General features: G+C 43.4%; 1 protein-coding gene across 1 annotated transcript in view; it reads right to left on the reverse strand.

Annotated features, from left to right (window-relative positions):
* LOC147697913 (F-box only protein 36-like) overlaps positions 1-17,324 on the reverse strand; it is a 260,391-nt gene that overhangs the window by 76,909 nt on the left and 166,158 nt on the right. The window lies entirely within an intron of this gene.

Here is a 17,324-nt window from a genome sequence, read left to right on the forward strand (position 1 = left end):
TTTTTAAATACAGTCTTTTCACCAAATTGTGCTGCGCGTAGACAGGTGGGTCTTTAAAATTATCCCTCTTACCCTCACAGTAAATTGTGCCCCCCACCGCCGCTTGGCGGGCTTGGTTCCCGGGGTGGGCGCCATAGTTGTTAGGGGCAGAGCAGCTTCCTTTGCCAGCGCGTGACTGCGCATGTGTGTGTGACGGGACGCCTACTAAAGGCGAGTCCCTGGCGTCTTCCGGTTGACAAGGTAGCGAAGCGCTGTGATACTGGAGCGCGCTGCGTGTTTACCGCATTTTTTAAATACAGTCTTTTCACCAAATTGTGCTGCGCGTAGACAGGTGGGTTTTTTAAATTATCCCTCTTACCCTCACAGTAAATTGTGCCCCCCACCGCCGCTTGGCGGGCTTGGTTCCCGGGGTGGGCGCCATAGTTGTTAGGGGCAGAGCAGCTTCCTTTGCCAGCGCGTGACTGCGCATGTGTGTGCGAGGGGACGCCTACTAAATGCTCCTCCCTTCCGTAGCGGGATCGGGAGCGGGCGCGTCCTCGCGTGGCCGGAGTCGTGCCAGAGTCCTGCCCGTCTGCGCCCGTCCGCGACAGGACGCGCTGGACGTGGCTGGACTCTGGCCCCCCTCCTGGCCGTACTCCTTTACATCATGTGGTGCTATACTAGAGATAGTCTGGTTGCCATCAACCGGTCCTGGGTGACCTGCACTGCGTCTCGGGTGGATCCCTTATGCGGCCCGATTTCGTGGGGCTGCGGATGCTTCTCTTTGTCTGCCCCCGTAAGCAGGAGCTGCAGAGAGGCCACCCGCGCGGCCATAAGCTCACAGCCTTTTATTAGTGTATGGAATCTCAATGCCAGGTCGCTCGTTAAGCATCATCTAGACATTCATGATCTGCTAGATGAGGAGTTGCCTGATCTATTCTGTGTGACAGAGACCTGGCTGCAGGATGCCGACACGGCCATTGTCAATCTGGCCTTCCCGCCGGAATACTCGGTATTCACTTTAAACTGAGCTTCAAGAGGCGGAGGAATAGCGCTTGCGGTTAAATCTTGCTATTCTTGTACGTGGCATGGGCAAAAAATCCCGGGTTGCGAAAGTGCATTGTTCAAGGTAGCTATTACATCAAACTTCACCCTGTCGGGCCTATTGATTTATCGGCCCCCGGGGAGTGAAGTGGCTTTCAGAGCGGCGCTACCTGACGCCATTAGTGAACTGGCTACGGGGTGCTCCAATTTTTCCATCATTGGAGACTTAAATCTGCATTTTGACAATTCTATCAGTCCCTCGGTGTCCAGTTTTGTGGCAGACCTTGAGGCGCTCCAGCTGAATCAGCTGGTGGCACAGCCCACCCACTCAGGGGGTCACACCCTTGATCCGTTTTTTACTAATCTTACGGAAGCCTGCATTACCAGCTACACACCCCTAGCATGGACTGATCATTATTTGATACAGATCCATTGCCCTATTTCGGCTACTCAACCTAAGCCAGTGGTGTGCTCGGTTCCAAGACGACGCTGGAACAAACTTAAGCTGGATGAGTTTTTCCATCTCCTATCGGCTGCCCCATTTGACATCTTGGGATCGCCTGATCAGGTTTATGACAGGTTTTGCAACTGGGTATCCAGGGCTTTGGACACCCTTATTCCCTTGGTAAGCTGTAAAACTGGAGCTGGTAAAGCCAGCCCCTGGTACGACGACTCACTGCGGGCACTGAAGGTCTCTTGTAGGCGTGCAGAGCGGGCTTGGCGTAAAGCCTATAACAGCACGAAGAAAGTTCTCTACCAGTCGACTGTGAAAGTGTATCATCGGGCGGTATGTAGAACTCGTGCCGCATTTTATGCTGCACAATTTAGGAGTAGTTCGAACCCGTCTAAGGCTATCTTTAAGGTATTGAAAGACCTTACTGCCAAAAAAGTAACAACGACGCACCAGAGCTCTGTTGAGCACTGTGAAAAGTTGGCAGAGTTTTTCTTGGAAAAGGTAAATGCCATTTATCGGGCCTTTCCTCCGGCCACTCCCTCGGCTAATCCATCTCCTAAGCCATTACCATCTGAGGGATTGCATTCCTTACCCATGTTAACATCGGATAGCCTTGACACATTGGCCCGCCGAGTGAAGTCTGGGTCCCCAGAGGATCCACTTTGTCCAGATGTGTTCAAAGACCTAGCGGCACATGATAGCTCACCGCTATGTTCTTTGATCAACTCGTCGCTAACATCTGGCGAGGTCCCACTGAAGTGGAAGCGAGCCATGGTTCGGCCTATACTTAAGAAACCCAGCCTGGACGGCAGCAAGCCTGAGAGCTACCGGCCGATTTCACTCTTGCCGTGGCCGGCTAAGGTTATGGAGGCGCATGTAAACGCCGTCCTCTCGGAACATCTTCGCCGCGCAGACATCCTCGACGCAACGCAGAATGGGTTTAGGGCTGATCATAGCACGGAGACGGCCCTGCTTTATATGGTGGAGCATCTTCGCTCCGTGCTTGACGCGGGACAAACGGCAGCGCTCGTGTTATTAGATCTGAGCGCTGCCTTTGACACCGTCTCGCACCCGATCCTTCTGCTGCGCCTAGAGGAGGCTGGTGTCACCGGTATCGCTCTCCAGTGGTTCCGGTCGTTTTTAACCAACCGGGCCTTTAGCGTGACCGTCCCACCTTACCAGTCCAAATTCCATCCGTTGAACCTGGGGGTCCCCCAAGGCTTCTCGCTGAGTCCTACGCTGTTTAATCTGTACGTAGGGCCGCTAGCTGAGGTTGTCCGACAATGGGGCATGACGATGGTGTCATACGCCGATGACACCCAGCTAGCGGTGACGATCAGGGGGGATGCCGAAGTCGATGCCCCCAGGTTTCAACAAGGACTGCGGGCGGTCGCCAGCTGGATGACGTCCAACTGTCTCCAGCTGAACGCTAGCAAGACCGAGGTCATGGTTTTTGGTAGACGGCCGGATCTGTGGGGAGAGAGATGGTGGCCTGGGGAGTTGGGTCCTTCTCCCATCCCAGTCGCCGAGCTTAAGAACCTCGGGGTTTGGCTGGACCCCTCCCTCACGTTTGCGTGCCATACCAAACGCACGGCAGCATGTTGCTTTGGCATCCTGCGCGGGCTCCGTCCTGTGCTTAAGTTCTTCGATGCCACCACCAGGCAACTCATGATCCAGGCCACTGTCATCTCCAGGCTGGATTATGCGAGTTCCTTGCTGGCTGGTCTGAATCAGGCAGAGATCGGGCGCTTACAAAGGATTCAGAACGCCGCAGCTAGAGCGGTGGTAGGCCTCCCAAGATTCTGTCCTACCTCTAGTACCCTGCGGTCACTGCATTGGCTCCCGGTGGCCCAGCAGATCCAGTTTAAGGTCCTCTGCGTCGCCTATAAAATTCTGAAGGGGTCCCCAGCAACGATCCTTATGGCCCTCCTTACCAACTACACCCCTGCGCGACTCTTAAGATCTGCGGACCTAGAACTGGCGGTTGTGCCGCGCTTCAAGCGGAGTAGAGCCGGAGGACGCTCGTTCCGAGTGCGTGCGGCGGCCCTGTGGAACTCCCTGCCCCCGGCGATTCGCGCTATGAGAAATTTGCTTTCCTTTCGCCGCGCGGTGAAAACCTTTTTATTCCCTTAGTTTGTGTATATACGTTTGCTTTTGTTTAGTTGTGTTGTGCAGCTACCTTGTCGGGCGCCAGGACGCTCCTTAGCTGGAGCATCTGTGCGCCAAATAAAAACGCATAACATAACATACCATAACATTCTCTGTGCCATTTCATAGACCTAACGCAACATCACCATTGTAATAGGTGGCCTTTTTTCCCCGCTAATGGTTTCATAGTATTAAATTCTGTTCGATATGGTGCATACAGATTTTTGCATATGTAGGGGTTGTATTACTGCCCAGCAAAATTTCCACTGTCTGTAGATTTATTTTATTCTCAAATATGAAATAGAAGTTTTATTGAATCATATGGAACTTTTGCATAAAGAAACTATTTTTCTTCCAACTCTTGATGTTCTAGAATCAATGCTTTCACTGCCTCCTTTCCTTTCTCACGTGAGATATTTACATTACGTTTTTTTACAACAGATTAGAATAGTCTGCAGTCATCGACTGTCGTACAATCATTTCCTTTTTGTAGTATGTCTGTTGGGTCCTTAAGTAGGCAAGGAATCCATTTCAACAGCTGTTTAAGATGTTCATCTAGGTATGTTGCAGGGGTACAAAGCAGGAGTATGACTGTCATAGTGGAGGGCTTGACTGGTTCCTATGTGTTGTCCATACCTGGTATGGTGCTGGAACCAATACTTCTGTATGAATACATTTTTTCTTTCATAATTGTCATTCCATATATTCTGGCGCGCCACCTCAGCATTTCTATTGTCTATTAATTTACATGGCTGGATCTTCTGGAAATTCACATATTGTTGTTCCTCAATTAGTAGCTGAATATTATCAGTGAACCATATCTTGTCCATTAAGACAATGCAACCACCTCTTTATCCACTTTTGCAACCACTAATGCCTATTTGTTGGCTATGTTAGATATGGCTTTCCTGTCACATTGTTTACAATTTGATTTAAACTGTTTAGGTGAATACAGATTTTCTGGATGTCCTATAACACTGCTTTGTTTTTTCCAATACATCTCAATTGCCTTATTCTTCTCCTTGTATTCATTTAGGTTTAAATGTCCTCTCTATATACAGCTTATCTTGAGGTTGTTGTAAGAAGAAATGTTTTCCATTGTAGTTTAGAAATAAATGTATACAGCTGCACTTATGTTTCAAAAATGCTTAAATTTTAAGTTGGATCAAAAGACAATCCTCTATCTATCATGTTTTGTGGGGGAATCAAAGTCTATTTTCATTTTCCTCCTCCTCTGTCTTCGTCCCAAGCTTGGTCTAAAAAAGGTTATTTGAACTTCTTCCCTCTAATGGATTCTGGTCTGAACTGTTCTGGGTATTCCTCTCTCTATGGGCCTTATTTATGAAGGACTTGCGCCGCCGATGCGTCACTTTTTCCCATGTTAAAAGTGATGCACCGGTGGCGCAAGTCCTTCATAAATAAGGCCCCATGTGTATTAGTCATTAACTAATTTGCCTATATGATCAGAGTAATTTCAATACACCAGCTCAATAGACCTTTCGATTTGATCAGCAGTTCTCCTCAAGAGTCTCTATTTTTGTTTCCTTTTTCTAATTTTGGAATTTTTAATTAAAAAATATAGTAATCCCGGAGCTCTCCAGATGTGTCTTTCCATTTCTTCTTCATTTGATACGCTGGCTCTTGGTATACCAGTTGACTAACCTCCTCATATGTAGTCCTTCCAAAACAAGGTGTTTTTTGTGAGGATTACTCTATCGTAGATTACTGTTACTCCAAAGAGTCCTTGGTGAGGAAGTCAATGATGGGAACTTGACCTCTTTGAAGTTACTTCATAAACCTCCGTGCATTATTTGATATGTTGCATACAGATAGGAATTTGAATAAATGCGTTGATTGTGATGTTTCTTGGGCTGTCTTGGCAATACACCTTCAATACTTCATATGGGTTGTAGTGGAAGACAACCTTGCTGGTCTGCCTACCAATGTTCCCCTGTGTGCAATAGATTAAAGATAGCCTACTTGCTATCCCCAGCCTTGATTAGTTTAAATTATGGCAGATCTGCCTAAGTAACGCAAGAAATAAAATTATTTCCCCCCAAAATGTGCAAGCACCAGGGAGAAACATTGTAACTAGTCTTGGAAGGCTGGCAGGAAACCATGTAGGCGGGGAGGAGCGGTGACGAGCGGCGACGTGCAGCGAGGAGTGACGTGCGGCGAGGAGTGGCGCGGCGCCTCAGGTAAGGCGAGGCGGGAGGCGGGAGCCGGTCCGGGCAATGTCGGTGCGTGCGGGGGCCCGGGAGTGGGGGCTAAGTCCGGAGCGGAGGTAAGGCAGAGGCGGGAGGTGGGCGGGAGGCAGGCGGGCAGGCAGCGGCATACGCAATGTCGGGGCGGGCGGGCGGGTGGGGGGGGCGGGGGTCCGGGACGGGACTAAGCAAATGCTCAAAATGCAGCCCAAGCCCCCTTCTGCCCCCGGGCAACGCCGGGGCGGGCTGCTAGTATATATATATATATATATATATATATATATATATATATATATATATATATAACCTACCATACGTAATCTAACTTGCCTATCTCACCATACCTAGCTTCCACACCTACTTACTGTACCCCACTTATCATACCTACCTAACTACCACACCTCACATACCATACCTAATCGAATATACATTGGACATCCCGAATTTTATGATGACCCAGAGTCTTTAGAAACCTTGTCCAGGCCAGCTCTCAAAAAACTTTTAACCACACACCTAGAAAGCGCCAGATGGAACACTGAGAAACTCAAAAGCACTACCCTGAGTTACCAACAAATTACCCCTATTGAAGGTTTACAATTGTACCTCAGGATTGAAACTGCACCCTACCCTCGCATGCTTCTTACTAGGCTGCGTTTAGGGACTTTCTTTCGTATGGTCACCTTCCCAAAACAGAATGATTGGACTTCGTCGAATCTAATTTGCCCATGCGATGATCATTCATCACAAAGTAACATTCATATTATGTTCTTTTGTAATCTGTACTCTACCCCGAGGAAATTGTTCCTCTTACCTCTTCTTAAATGCTGGGGCATAAGAACATGTAAAACTGCTTATCTGAAGTTACTTTTGTTAGATGAGGTGTATGTTATCTTTGTTGTTTCTCGCTTTTTAATGTCAGTGATGAAACACAGAAACTCTATGATCTAAGCCTTATATGTTTTAAACACTCGAATATGAGACCTCCCGTTTATATGTTTATCACTGACCTTTTTTATATATGGAAAAATGTTTTATAGATTTCTTACAAATTTTCTCTATGTGGAAACCATTTTTAAATTTCTGGTATAAACTGTACTTGTATGCTTTTATGATTTTTCTGATAAATCGAATAAAGCTAAATTTGAATTTGAATTTGAATTTAATATACATACTATACATAAACTACCATACCTCACTTACAATGTCTAACCTATCTCTGCATCTGCAGTGGATATATTTTACATGTCTCATGTGATGGTAGTTCTGTGAATAGTGGCAAGTCATGTTTACGTGACATTTGACAATAATTAAGACGTCATCAATCACTCTCTAATGCATTTGAAATAGTATTTGCAATGGCTGTATGCTGGAAAATAAACCGTTTGATTAAACAAACACAACATGGACATATTAATCACATACTTCTCACATAGTAACCTTGTGCACTATAACACAAACAAATGTTCACAAAACATCTTACAAACTGATATGCCCTTAAAACTTACAATGTACTTCAAATAACATAAGACGAATAACAAACCAACAGTTTTCACAGCAACTTCTTTACCTCAAAGCATTAACATTAAACAAATGACACTACAGCTGGATCAAGTTGAGCACTTACTAACACTTCAAACCTACTCCCAAAAAAAATATTAAAGAACAGCTACCACATATCTACGAACACCATCACTCGTCCCTTGGTCTCTTTCTACTTTATTAACATTATGCTCCAGTAGAATTACAAGATTTTCACTATTAAATTAAACAAACCTATATACTTGTGTGATTTTCTACTTACAAACCACACCTTAATTTTTTTCAGATGCTTTTAGAAGGGTTACAATTCTATTCAATTATTTCGAATCCAATGTTGTATATGGAAATATGTATATATAAAAATTCAAATCTATTGCACAACTATATAACACAACATCCTTCTCTTTTAACATGTTTTGCAACAAAAGCAACAATTACTACATACAAATTGAATAGGCCAGAATTATTGCCATTGCTAATGCCGATGTTTGTTTGCCTATTGGACACTGAAGCCCTGATGACAATGGGGCCAAGAAAAGATGAGGTATTGTTACACATACCACAGAAAGAGTTTTTTTATTGGCCTGGTATATACCTTCTTTTCCAAGTTTTCATCTGGAGTATCTAGAGTATGAGGATTCTTATGCGTAACCGCGGTTTATGGCAGTTAATTCTACATGTATCTGAATTTACAGCATGTTCTTCTCCAGAAAATTTGGGCAGGTTTGATCTGTTGAAATTTATCAATTGGTGAGTGATGTACTGTTTCCCACAGATCTCGGCATTCCAAAATCTGAGCAAAGAAATTTGCACAGGCATCAGAATTTACCTTCACCTGTAATAAGGGTCCTGGGCTTCCTGAATAATTATATCTGATGCAGGTATATCTGCATTATTCTTTGCTTTGGATTCTTTGGATGCTTTGGCCTGTGTAATCCACGTTTGATTTTGTAGCTGCTGTGCAGGGTCAGACTGGGACAGAAACTAGGCCGGGCACCAACATTAAAGTGACTTCTATTAGTGAATTAGAAGGCTAAAGAAATGGCAAACGTTTGCAAATAGGGCTGTTTTGTACTTGTAAAGACACACTGTATAACTCTTTTGCAAGGTATGGAAGACTGCATTTGAGTTTACTGCAGGCAATGTTTTAATATCAGGGATATGAACACTAAAACCTGTAAAGCAGGCATTACACATTCCCACAAACAGTCAAAAAACCAGCCCACATACTGACCTGTCTGACCAGCTCATCGGGCACTGCCTGATTACCTTGTAGACCATCCGACCATGTTGCTATGTTAACACTTAATAAAGAAGTTTGAAGAAAATAATGTGACTTTTTGACACCCCACCCTAGTCCAACTAGTCCAACTTGAAAAAGTGTCGTCTGTGACTACCCTGTGCGGCCACCTTTTTCAATAGACTTTTGATCTGAGTGCAAATAATGCTACCAGGACACATATTTGCTCACTGGAATGGCAAGGATTGATTTTGAAACTGCAAGAAAAGGCTCTCAAAAGACCTAGTAAATAACATAGGTAATTTGTCAAGGCAAGTGTTAAGCAGTAAATAATGTTCCCTTAAGCACCATTTAAGTATGTCATCCACTCAAAAGGTGGATACACATATGGAGAAAGAGGCATTCAACGTAGGCATACCCTCCTTATGTTCAAGGAAAAAATGCCAGTGCCTTAATCAAGAAGTTCTATTGGAACCTGCAAAGTATAGTGGCATGCTTTAACATAGGTGATGTTTCCATACCTAGATAAGTAAATACAGCATTGGTGGACTCAACCAGAGCTGGGAGGTTTTACAAAATTAAAGACTGGGTTATAGCAGGTATCCAGATATGTCATTAAACCACCTCAAGGTATACCCAGGGAAACATCCTTTATTTATCATGTACCTCAGTTATGACTAAAATGTCATATACCTCAGACATCTGATGAAGTACAATGATTCATCTATCCGACATTCGTGCCAAAATGTATCAGCCTTGTTAAAAGCTCATACAGGTCACTGCCCTTCATTAGGACTCCTATGATCCCTACCTATCTACACGCTCATGCCATCCACCCATATGAGGCTAAATGCTCTCCTACCTTTTGCATCTGTCTTCTTCGAAGCAGATCAGGGAAGTACTGCCCCATAGTCACACATTCGTTAAGCAGATGTCCCTGCCAGTGCATCTATAGCCTGAACCGTCTGCCAGTTGCTGAAAAAGGTAACTGTAGCATAAACGTCTACAACATATACATGCAATTATCTACTTAATCAGTTCTAAAACTAGATCTGTTTTGACGAAAGTTACTAGATGTACCTGCCTGTTGTCTTCCAGGAGAAGTTTCCATATAGGTATTTTCCCAGGACAATATTCCATATGATGTGATGTGTTGGATTGAATATGTTCACTGGGTGATTCAAGTGCATATGGCCGATGTGTTCCATTCAAGGTTTTGCCCTATTTTTCCAATAGAACTTAGTATAGATGAAGAACTATTAGGGGCACATCTGGCATGTGGTACAGTGGTAGGTATCCCTTGCAATTACAGAGAAGAGAGAAACAATTCAACCAATATTTAAATTTCCTACATTTTGCATGAGAGTGTTTACACTCTGTCATGTACTGGCTGTGACATTATCCCTATCTGAAAATAGGTTGCAGGCATCTCACCAAGTCTGCCTCAGTTCTAATGCACAGTCAAAAGTCTAAGGGCTTAAATTATAAAGGGCAAAGATTTTAGCACCTCTAGGTTTTTGCCATGCCGTGGCATGTATCACAGCCTACATGCAAATCCGAGGTCCTGGGCAGAGATCTACACCCATTAGTAAAAATATGCACCCCACTCCCTCAAGTGAGAGAGTGGGGGACATGCGTAACTTGAAATATATCTGCAATGCTGCTACTAGTAACTTTGGGGGATGTTTTAGGGGCATGATGGACAAGCATAATTTTACTAGGCTGTTATGATGAATGAAGGTACACCAAGTAGGTTTGAAGAGTAGTGTAGTTTTTCCCACAAAAGAGGAGCATATGTCCAGCATTAAAGGTGAACAGAAACAAACATAGGACTGTGGCTAGAATAACCACATTACATTAGCATTGGTGGAGATATCTGCCCATATCTTAGTAAATTGCATTTGTGAGTAGGATGAGGTGTGGCTAGAGTATATTAGGGGTTTTGGCATCATCTGCCTCCAGGAAACGTGGCGTAAGGACGACATTGTATTGGATGGTTATTGCTCCTTCACTGTCCAAGCAACACCTTCACTGACAGGGAGGGCAAAAGCAGGGCTGGTGCTGGTAAATTCAGTTAAATATGGGTCCTTACAAGCCCTTTGCGTTAACTCCTCACCCTGGTACCAACTAATCTTAATTTCCAACCTAATCCGGGTCAAGGTATTGGTGGTGAATTGGTATTATGCCATCTTTGACCAGAATAGCTGCCATGTTATTGAACCCTACAGGCAGAAATTAATACAATTTCAGGGAAGTGGCAGCCATTATGTATTCTCTGGGTGGGTGACTTCAACTGTACCACCTGTACGTATAGCACCAAACAAGCTTGTGGGCTGCTAGACATAGAGAACCAGCCTCAGGCGCATTTTATTCATACACCACGGGGCGAGGCCTTAAATTCCATTATTATTGATAATGACCTGGGCCTTATCCATAATTTGTCCACTAGCCTGTAACACAGTGCCCGACTTATGTTGGAAGAGGCAAGGGGAATTTTATTGATTTTATGTTCATCTTGAGGAAGTACTTGATGCTTGATGGCAACTTTGAGGTGGAACCAAACCACGCCAGTGATCATAATCCCCTCACCGTTTCCCTTAGTATAATAGCCCAGGCAGGGAAAGGTGATGGTCGCCTCATTCAATATAACCGCAACAAAGGAGTAAGATTAAACTGGGTAAAAAAAACGCTACTGAATTTTAAGGGTAAAATTGATGCAGCAAATGTGGACTCAATATGTGATGCCTTCAACACGACGCTCCCCAGATGAGGCAGTTCACGATCTTGAACTGGTTTGTGCAGATGTAGTCAAAAGACTTACTAGACCTGTACAGAACCCTGAGAGAGGCGGTCGTTTAACACTGAGTGCTCCAGAGCCCAAAAGAATATTAAAATAGCCTTTCATGGTAATCCACGCAATAGAACCCAAATTAAAAGCGCAAGACAGGTATATAAAAGTGTTAATAATCAAATTAAAGAAGGACTGAGGAGATTAGCTTGGGAGGATTTGGAGAAAGCCAGTGCCCTCAAAGACTTTCAATGTTTTTGGGACATCATTAATCGACCCTTTTTTTACGGACGAGGTTGGGCAACGATCTTGGGGAACGCTTGGGAATCCCATTTCTCGGCCATATTTAACCTAAACTGTGTACAGTTAGAGATGAAAAGTGAAGATCCACCCTCAGACCTAACCTTGGCCTCCCAATAAAGTGCAGCCCTCCCAGTGACTGAGGTTGAGGAGGCTTTAGCAAAGTGGATCTGTATGAAAGCCCCAGGCCCTGATGGGGTCCCATTAGATCTGTTTAAAAGTAACCTCAAACTCTGGGCCACTCTGCTGACCAATATTTTTAAAGCAGTGGTGACTTTCCCCATCGCAGTATCATGGAAGGAGGCCATTGTGGTTCCTTTGTTTAAAAAGGGTTACAGGAGTGATCCTGCCTGCTACAGGCCAATCTCCCTTACCAATGCTACGGCTAAGGTTTTGGGGAGGGTCATCCTTGCACGACTTGAAACCTGGGCGACCAACACAGGGATCATGTCAAAGATGCAATATTGATCAGGAGGGAGTTGGGCACCACAGAGCAGTGCCTCAACCTGTCCCTCATCATGGGCAAGTACATGAGGGCTAGGGTGGGTTCTATCCACCTGGCCTTCATGGACTTGTCCAGCGCTTTTGATACCGTTAATCGGGAGACGTTGTGGGCACTAATGGGGACTATGGGTGTTGAGGAAGCTTTGATTTCCCTTTTGCGTAGGCTTCATGCCTCTCCCACTGTTGCCATAAGATAAGGCCCCCAGGGGGAAAAGACTAAGCCTATTATTTTTACAGAAAGTATACGGCAGGGGTGCATTTTAGCTCCTTTCCTTTTTTCAATTGACACTAATGGCCTAGAGGCATTTTTAATAGACAAGGAAATCGACGTTCGCCGAATAGGTGGCAATCCGGTCCCACTACTATTGTATGTGGATGATACTGTGCTAATGGCTCTGACAGCAATCAACCTCCAATAGTCACTCAGTGCTTTTACGGATTTTATGTCGGCTCTTGATTTAAAAGTAAATTTTATTGAATCGTATATTATGGTGTGTGGTCCCAAATCGACTAAAACCAGAAAGTTTGCTGTAAGACTATTGACAATCTGACCAATTTTACATACTTCGGGACATTTTTGATAACACTATGAATTGGGGTCCTCTTGTCACTGCTAGGGTGCAACATAATAGCCGGGTTGTGGAGGGACTATTCCGCTTTGCCTGTAAGCTAGGTCGCAAGCCGGTGACAGAGCTGGTTACCCTATACGAAGCCAAATGCCTATCTGTCACATCCTATGAGCAGGAGTTTGGGGTTACCACAAAAGCCGCCACCTACAGGTTGTGGAAAACAAATTCATTAGACGGCTATTGATGACCCCAAATAGTGGGCCCTCTTCTGCCATCATGAGCTGGGGCTGGAATTTTTAGTGGATTGAATAGATATTGCCCCTCTGTTTTTATGGGCAACACTTTGGCTGTCTGAGGAACTAATGTTTACAAGGGACGTCATTAAAGATTGTCTTTACCTAGATAGTGCTCTGTCAATCCCCTGGTCCGATTCGTGAGATATGGACTCCATGAGATAGGTTTGGGGCACTATTACGACAGCCCTGCTTGTGTTAAAACAAATGCGAAAGGGATTCTAAAAGAGGAGTATTATTTTAGGGTAAGTGAGCACCACTTGCACGGTGAGATGTCAGGTCTCTCACGTCTATTCCTTGCACAACAGCAATTTTATCTAACTTATACCATGAATGCCCAGACTCGATTCCTTTTAAACAGGTTTCATTTACGCACTTTGCACTTTTTAGTGGCATTCCCAAAACAATCAGGTTCGGTCAACAAACTCATGCCTTGCCCGTGTGATAATTTGGCAGCTCAGAGCACCCTGCACTTTATGTTGTTCTGCCCCCTTTATAAAGAGCAGAGGGGAAAATTCCTAGCTCTATTTTGAGGGAAACCCGGCCTTGTTTTTATATTGAAGGTTTTAATGTCTTGCACTCTTTGGCTACCCTTGATATTTGCACTGCTGTGATTAATGTTATTAAAGTTGCAATGGCCATTAGAAAATGTTATGAATCACAATAGAAGATGGTGAACATTGCAACTTTTTAAATAACAATTTTTATATATCAATGAAACTTTAGGATTGATGACGTAGTTTGTTGCATCGAGTATTTGGCACTAAGGCTTCTATCCCTCTTTTAACTGCTTGAATGCTTTCAAATGCTTGTTTTTAAATATGCTATGAAAATTGAATGTTTGTCAAACTTTTATGGCCTTTGAAGCCGAATAAAGTTATTTTGAACAGCATTTGTGAGTATGTATAGTAGTACTAAAGAAATACCATGCAAAAATAAATGCCATGCGCGAATAGTACCCTAACATTAAATTTAATGGTCTAGCATATAAATTGCATTCATCTTGATCTTGATGGCCTAGCAGAAGCAGTAGGTAAACTATGACTCCTGTCAAATATTCATCAAACAACTAAAGAGTGACCTAGTAAAGAAATAACGAATAATTAAATTATTTCTATGCTTATTTACGTTTTTCTGTTCCCCTAGAAAAGCAAGCCAAAATTAATGAAACACCCAGTAAGGGAAAACCTTGCCCTTGTGCATACACAAAAAGAGGAAGAAAATAAATACTTTCTCTTTTCAAAAGGACCCTCACTCACCACTAGTTGGTGACATGCTTCATCATAGGGTCCCCGCTGGGGTGACCGAGTGCCTCCCCAGCGTGCTACAACGCCTGAATTACAGCGGAGCGGGATGATGTTGTGTGTAACAGTGCTCTAACTAATATGTGAGTCAAAATGTGAGTGAAATTAAAAAATACATGGTTATAACCTATAGAAAATTGTAATAAAGGCCAACCAGTATTAGGTTAAAATCAGTGCAGGGCGGACAAAACAAGGTTCTATATTAGGAAACCAGTGTCCTTAAAATCAATTGGTCAACATGTTTCTGCTGTTAGGACGCTAATTCGCTCAGCATTCGTCAGGACCTATATTTAAAAAAGGGGGGGTCCTCCGGTGGTGTGCGCTCGCTAAGGCACACCCTCCCGTGAGGATCTTAGTGTGAAAAAGGATTTTTCAAAAAGTGTTACTCACGGATGATACCCGTGGCGGCTCGCTGAACTTCACAGGCGCCAAATGCCTGCAAAAACGAAGGAAAAAGGAAACAGACATAATAACATATAATGACATAGACTGACAAAAAATAGGTTTTTATCTCTTCCAAATAGTACTTAGCAACATGTTCATTTCACTCTCATTCACATATCGCATGCATTAGCGCCTTAGCGAGCGCACACCACCAGAGGACCCCCTATTTTTTATATATAGGTCCTGACGAATGCTGAGCGAATTGGCGTCCTAACAGCAGAAACATGTTGACCAATTGATTTTAAGGACACTGGTTTCCTAATATAGAACCTTGTTTTGTCCGCCCTGCACTGATTTTAACCTAATACTGGTTGGCCTTTATTACAATTTTCTATAGGTTACAACCATGTATTTTTTATTTTCACTCACATTTTGACTCACATACTAGTTAGAGCACTGTTACACACAACATCATCCCGCTCCGCTGTAATTCAGGCGTTGTAGCACGCTGGGGAGGCACTCGGTCCCCCCAGCGGGGACCCTATGATGAAGCATGTCACCAACTAGTGGTGAGTGAGGGTCCTTTTTAAAAAAGAACGAATTTTCTTCCTCTTTTTGTGTATGCACAAGGGCAAGGTTTGCCCTTATTGGGTGTTTCATTAATTTTGGCTTGCTTTTCTAGGGGAACAGAAAAACGAAAATACACATAGAAATAATTTCATTATTCGTTATTTCTTCACCAGGTCACGCTTTAGTTGTTTGATGAATATTTGACAGGGGTACAGGAGTGACTGTTCCCGCCCTAACTCTCTAGTTGATATTTTGGTAAACTATGACTGCCATGGTGGGCAAGAGCTCATATTTTGCGTTAAACGATTGTTATAAGAGCATGGGATGACCAGGTTTACCCGGGTAGGGTATTGACACTTTCCGAAGACTATAACATGAGTCACAATGAATTGGGTAACAATAAAACATCTATTATTTCAGCATCAAGATACCCTTCAGGGTATCTCATTGTTAATATGATGCCACTTGAAACCCCTCAATGGAATGCAATGCCATTATTGGCAGCTATCCAAATATAATTCTATATATTATAGACAACTTCCTATGAGCAAATGAGTACCCTTCAGTTGGGTGACAATAGTTCTCCAGTATTATATCTTCCATAGATTCTCATGATTGAATCTTCCACGTTGTCATGGTGGGAGTCCCATGGTTAACAGTAAAAAAAAGCAGTGCTAATACATAGGCATTAAGAATCACATTGATAACAATAGACATTGCTAGCCCATTCACATTGTTTTAGTGCATCCAAACTTCAACCAATCACAAAAGAGACCCTGAAGCACTCATCCCCTGCACAGCCACCATACCATATCAATACTGGAGAACCACAGTGTACAGGTAAGTAACTTGTTTTACATCTGTTATTTGAGCATCAAGATACCCTTCAGGGTAACCATGTGCTTCATAAATACACCATTTTTGTTATGTTTATGTTATGTTGTCAGAACCTGCTTGTGATAAGACAACTATTACTATTATCATTATTTATTTCAGGTTATTAGTGACATTAATCTTCCCCATGAAATGCGTGCTGCCTGAAATTGCTCGAATACCGTGACAGAGGCCATCCATATGTGCAATGTGTTTATCATACACAAATGACCTGCTGCTTTCAATACAGAGTTCTTGAACATTCTCCCTGTAGATTCTCTGATTATCTCTGAGGAGAGATATGATCACTCTTGTTTTTGGGATGCCTTGGTTGAGCTTTCCTCACGTCAGCGCCAGACAGGGAAAGCACTTAAAATGTCCTTGGTGCTGGCAGGTGGGAGCATGATGGAAAAACAATAGGGGGGTATTGAAAGGCGCCACAAATGTTTGTGTCAAAGAACCCGGTATGTTGAAGAGGAAGAAATATTTGACGTAATCATGGTAGAATGTAACAAAGAAAATACAATACTTAAGAGGTATATAGGAACAGAAGGAAGAGGTGTATATGAACCTGCAGAATTTCACTTTTAACATTATAAATATGGTTAAAAAAAATACAAGAATGCAAAGTGCTGGTGACTAAAAAGATGCCACTGGCTAAAAGTGTCACACATGGCATTAAGACAGCTATGACCACTTCAAACATGTTTTAAAAATGCTAAAACAATAGCATGGGAATCATAATGTCAAGTATTGGGTAGAATGTTAGCAAATATTACTAATTTGATTTTGTAAAGACAAAAGAAGTGGCGAGCAAAAGGACACCTTATACACAAGTATTGAAAGTAAGTAGGACACTTTAGTGCAAAAACATTGCAATTTATCTCAGAGTTTTGTAGACTTCATAAAGGCACTTGGCCTGTGGCCTTGTTCCTCTATATGGTCACATAATTCCTTGGTATAAAATACTCAAACATCAGAACTTACTTGTTGGTCAGAAAATGAAGGTCAGGCCTTATATCAATCAATCAGTACATTTGTAGAGCGCACAACTCACCCGTGAGGGTCTCAAGGTGCAAGGCGCTGGTGGGGGGGGGGAGTGGGGGGGCATGTGCTGCTAATGCTCGTACA

The sequence above is a fragment of the Lissotriton vulgaris genome, chromosome 8 (assembly GCF_964263255.1).
Source record: "Lissotriton vulgaris chromosome 8, aLisVul1.2, whole genome shotgun sequence".
Lineage (NCBI taxonomy): Eukaryota > Metazoa > Chordata > Amphibia > Caudata > Salamandridae > Lissotriton > Lissotriton vulgaris.